At 37.8% G+C, this 5,480-nt stretch overlaps 1 long non-coding RNA gene across 1 annotated transcript; it reads left to right on the top strand.

The window, feature by feature from the left end:
• Window positions 1–763: 763 nt before the first annotated feature.
• LOC309632536 lies at window positions 764–4,986 on the top strand. The gene is made up of 2 exons (XR_014246961.1): window positions 764–2,330; window positions 4,702–4,986. It is a non-coding gene; the product is annotated as an uncharacterized lncRNA (long non-coding RNA).
• The last annotated feature ends 494 nt before the right edge of the window (window positions 4,987–5,480 follow it).

Raw genomic sequence — 5,480 nt, 5'->3', positions numbered from 1 at the left:
CGCATGGGACTAGAGTACTCTACTAGCCTGATTAGCATATTCTCTCTATAGTCAAGCTACATAGAGAAAGTAAATCATAATCAGAAAGATGCTATTTGAGAGTAGAATCTGAACAAAAGAAGTTAAACAATATAAATATGGAATTGCCTCATTCTAAGGTGGTTTAACATACCCCTCTCACACAGTAAAGTGTTTGCCAATAGAACCAGAAATCAGTAAAGTCCACCAGTTACCATCACCTCCATCCGTCTCCATTGGAGGGATAGACTTGCCATATGGATTGAAAATACCTCATGGCTGGAGGCTAAGTCTTTCTCTACCTTATGGTGTTTGAGTAGGCATTGCTAACAGCTGCCTCTATGACTCTTCTTATTTTTATGCTGACCAATTGCTTTTCTAATAGACATAGTCCTTTTGAATGGGTGTGCATGTATGTGTGTATGCAAGCATATGTGTGTATAACTGGATTAGAATTAAATCCAAATGTATGGCCTATGAGCCATCCTGTCTCTTTCCAGTGATTGCTTATGTCTTCTCTGATCCATTACTTGTTGCTTTTACAATTTACTTCTCCATGGACAAGTTCATTTTACTTATTTCCAAGTTCCTTGAGGGACATCTCTGTGTAAGCTCATACTTATTAAGAAATGTTATCATATACTTTCTCTCACCAAAAAAATAGATAAATGGCCTTGGCATAACAATTTTGACAACTAATAAAACTGTTCTACCTCTTCAGGTAATGAGGTCTTTTTAGTAGTGCTAAGCAAATTTCTATTTGATGGCTGCAAAGATTTAGTTAATGAATAATTTGAATTATCTGTGGTTAACTATCTATTGAATGGTTTATAGCATTTGAGCACTACCTATATAAATCCTGTATTAATCATTATACGAGCTGACTTATGGCATAAGGGAAAGCAAATTTGATGTTTGTTCCCAAGTTTAGACTCTGTATTACCACCACTTAGACCTTGTCTTGGTTTGGATACTATGATGTAAGCATTATAACATTATTATGGAAGCAAAAAAATTATTAAACATTAAAAAGTGGAGTTTTAACCAGTAAAAACACACTATTGCATTTAATTTTTCACAAACTGTGCTCCTGGGATTTGTTTGAAAGCATCACTGGATAATGGTGAGTAAGACCGCATGAGTAAGGGCTTGGGGGTAGTACTTTGAATTACCTCCTGATGTTTGCTTTAAGAGGAGTAACTCTGCTTTCTAAATTCTATTAAAAAATCAATTTGGTTTCCAAAAACAGTACTCTAATTTAAAATTTTCTCAAGACATTAGTCAATCTCTTTGCTAATAACTGATTCCTTATAGGCAAATATCAGCACTTTATACGCTACCTTATTGAAACCACAATGCTGGCTGGCAACAGAGAGCTTTCCAGCATCACCTCTAGTATCATAGACAGAGTCCTGGACTAGGGGTTAACAGATCTAGATTTTAATCCTGACTAACTGTGTGATTTCAAATTATTTAATCCTTGGCTATTGGCCTCTGTTGGGTTGGATTGTTTCCCTCTCAAAATTCATATGTGGAAGTCCTAAGCCCCAGGACCTCAAATACAACCTTATTGGATATAGGGTCTTTACAGAGGTAATCAGGTTTAAAATGAGGTCAATTAGCATGGGCCCTAATCTGTTATGACTGGTGTCCTTATAAGAAGGGGAAATTCGGATACAGAGATGTACACAGGGAAAACACTATGTGAATATAAAGACAGTCATCTATAAGTTCAAGACAGAAGCCTTGATCAGATCTCTCCCTCACAGCCCTCAGAAGGAACAGACCCTGCCAATAACTTGATTTCAGACCTCTAGACTCCAGAACTTTGAGACAATAAGTTTCTGTTGTTTAAGCTACTCAGTTTGTAGTACTTTGTCACAGCAGCCCTAGCAAACTAATACAGCCTCTTAGGCCGAAAGGTGATGATGAAATCCTTCTATAACAGCCCTCTAGACCCTTGTTTTATCTCTTCTGTGTTAATGAAATTATTCTTTTATCTCTGTGCTTTGCAATCATATTTCTGAAATAAAGATCTGATCTTGCCAATGTGCTGCATAAAGCCTTCAATGGAACACCTCCACATATGGCAGACAGGGCCTTTCCTGGTCTGTTCCAAAGCCACAATTTCAGGTAGCCTCTCTGCCCCCAAATGCCATTGTTGTCCATTTCCTCCCTGGACAACTCTGCCCTTTCTTTTAGTTTGGGAGATCAAGACCAAGTGCAAGAGAATTATGGCAACACGACCCTGGACAATGTTGGAGCAGATCAAAGGGAGAGCAGATGGGAAATGGGAAGAAGAGAGAAAAATGGTAAGTTTACATAGTTTCTGTGTAAAAACTTGTTGACTAATGTTTTAGGTCAAACAAAATGAATCAGAAGGTTTATATATTCAGATTTTTTGTTTTGTTTGATGTTGCCAAAATTTTTTCAGACTTCTAGTGGCATGAATGTCTGCTTTGTAAACAGTTAAAATTGCAGGTTTTCATATGTGGAAGCAGATATCTTAAAGAAGGCTTTCTATCTATCCAGGAAAGACTAGTCAGCTTTGCTCAGTGTTGACATAGTACACTGTCTAAACCCCTTCTCCATCATGCATTACACGAGGCAAATATGGTTTCTTACCTCACAAGACTGTCAGCTATTTGAGCTCAGGTACTACATCTTAAATATTTCTTTCAATTCACTATATATAGCATAGAACTTGACACTTGGTATATAGGAAAACTAAACAAAACCAAAGAACAAAGTGTACTGAGTTTCAGCTTGGTTTAGGTCTTGATTTCTTCTCTTGAAATGTGCATTGGTTCTCCTCCAGAAATATTTTGGTCCAAGTGTGAAACAACATAAAGCTATCAATTTATACCATTTTGGTAGGAGTATAAATAATATTTTTGAGAAATTAAAGTTACAACATGGTATTATCATATACCAGCTGGACACTCCAGAATCGCTTGGCATAATCAAAGACTATCTTTAAATGTAGAAGTCCTTGCTACTGCTCCCTTATGGGAATGTCCACAAGAAAGGCAGCCCAACTGCAAGTCAACCCCTGCCTTTTGGACTCATATTTGAAACCACTGTCTTCTTTCTGCATAGCAGCCCTAAGGGTCACTTTCAGCTGCAATCTGCAGATGACTGCCCACTCTTGGAGATGCCTGCCCACTCTTGGAGATGCCCTTTATCACCACCGCCAGCCAGGATGCTCCAAAATGAATCTTGTACATACCATACCAAACACACCATCCAAATCCACCCAGCTATTCTCCTGTGACCCAATAACCAATACAGACAGAAACTTGATTTCAATAGATGAAGATGATAATCAGAGTTTACTTAGGAAGAGAAATAGCTTTTTTCACAGCCTATCAAGTCCTTTACATTCAGTATTTTGTGACAATGCATTCAGACTTTAGGAGACCCAGTTAATATGTAATTATAACAAAATTGAAAAGATTATCCTCAGCAAAAAGTGACTTAGGAAATAGGTTAAAGGATAGGGTTGGGGAAGACGAGAAAGGTGGAGGCTGTAAATGGAAAAAAGAAAAAAATGGCAAGGCTTATAATTTACGCAGATCCTTTGTATATATTTCTTGACTGCTCAAATGAAAATTGAATTATGGGGGGTTTTATAGTGAAGGAAAAACCCTCCAAACTTTAGCAGATTAATTGGTGGCTTTTTAAAAAATTTTAAAGGGTTTTAAAACTACAATTCCACATTCTATGAAATAGAAACATTTTAGTGCTTTTATACCCTATTATTTTAAGCTTTAATATTTTTTCCTGAACAAAGTGTGGAAGATTAAGATAACATAATTTGGCTTCTGGGTCTGCCTTGGCATTCTTCACCTTGCTCAGATGTACATGATTACATTTTCTATTATGCAAGTCATGGGGACATACGGTATTTTCATCAAAAAGTGATGAAAGAAAACATCTTTAGGAAAGTTGAAAATATTGCCTAACTTAGGAAACAAGCTTCTGAGACTGGGGATATTTTTTCTGTTGGGCTACCTGGCAGTCTAAGTGTTGCATGTATGTGTAGAGTGTTGAGGGAAGGGGTATAGTTAGAGAACAGGCATGCAAACAAATAACCAAAAATATGTAACTCACAAAATTTGGTCAAATTCTAGATTGTTCATGATTGAGTGATACATGTAGAAATTGATCAATTTTATTTCTGAAACACTTTGGCAAATGGTAAAGATGCCTGCTAAAAAGTAAGACTACTTACTCATTCTCCATTGTTTCTGGACTTAACTCTTGATTAACTCAAAAGTAGGCTGAAGACTATGCAGCCGTTCTGCCATCTGCACTCTGACTGAACAAAAGTTAGGCTTCAATTCCCTCCTCTGCCTAATATGTTAGGAATAAAAAATGATAGTTACTAGCAGGTCCCACAGTGAAGTTTGAGTTCAGCCTTGACTTCCCCATAAGCACTTTATGAGCTGAGCACCAGCACGTAAATTTTGGTCATACAAAGAGTCACTACATCGTTATAAAATGATTGCTACCCTTTTGGAGATTTTGGTATGTGCTGGATTTAACACTCATCTCACATTCTAAGAACAACAAAGCATAGGATTTTGTTCATCAAAACATCTAAATAATTAAGTGAATGGGGGACAGTATTAAGAATATTTTCACCACACATTCTTCTTTTTTTTTCTGGTCCCTCTACAGCCAGAGCATTTCTTTTTTCCTTAAAGTGAAATGCAACTAAAAGTTGTATCCGGGGCTTCCCTGGTGGCACAGTTGTTGAGAATCTGCCTGCTAATGCAGGGGACACGGGTTCGAGCCCTGGTCTGGGAAGATCCCACATGCCGCGGAGCAACTAGGCCCGTGAGCCACAACTACTGAGCCTGCGCTCCGCAACAAGAGAGGCCACGATAGTGAGAGGCCCGCGCACCGCGATGAAGAGTGGCCCCCGCTTGCCGCAACTAGAGGAAGCCCTCGCACAGAAACAAAGAGCCAACACAGCCAAAAAATAAATAAATAAATAATAATTAAAGGTGCTAATAATTAAAAAAAAAAAAGTTGTATCAATGTAGCATCCATTTAACAAAATTGGGACAAAAGATATGATCGCATTTTCTAGGAAATAGTCTTCTTTGAGAACACATTTTAAAGAATTGATACAAAAGCTGTTCTTCAAGGTAGAGGTAGTGTTAAGACATTAAATAACTGGGACGAAGTGAGAGAGTGGCATGGACTAATATATACTACCAAATGTAAAATAGATAGCTAGTGGGAAGCAGCCACATAACACAGGGAGATCAACTCGGTGCTTTGTGACCACCTAGAGGGGTGGGATAGGGAGGGTGGGAGGGAGACGCAAGAGGGAGGAGATATGGAGATGTATTTATATGTATAGCTGATTCATTTTGTTATAAAGCAGAAACTAACACACCATTGTAAAGCAATTATACTCCAGTAAAGATGTTAAAAAAAAAAAGACATTA

This window comes from Balaenoptera borealis (genome assembly GCF_965194805.1).
Source record: "Balaenoptera borealis genome assembly, chromosome: 7".
NCBI classification, from domain to species: domain Eukaryota; kingdom Metazoa; phylum Chordata; class Mammalia; order Artiodactyla; family Balaenopteridae; genus Balaenoptera; species Balaenoptera borealis.
Note: the sequence above shows the minus strand (reverse complement) of the source record. Positions and strands in the feature narration are given on the sequence as shown.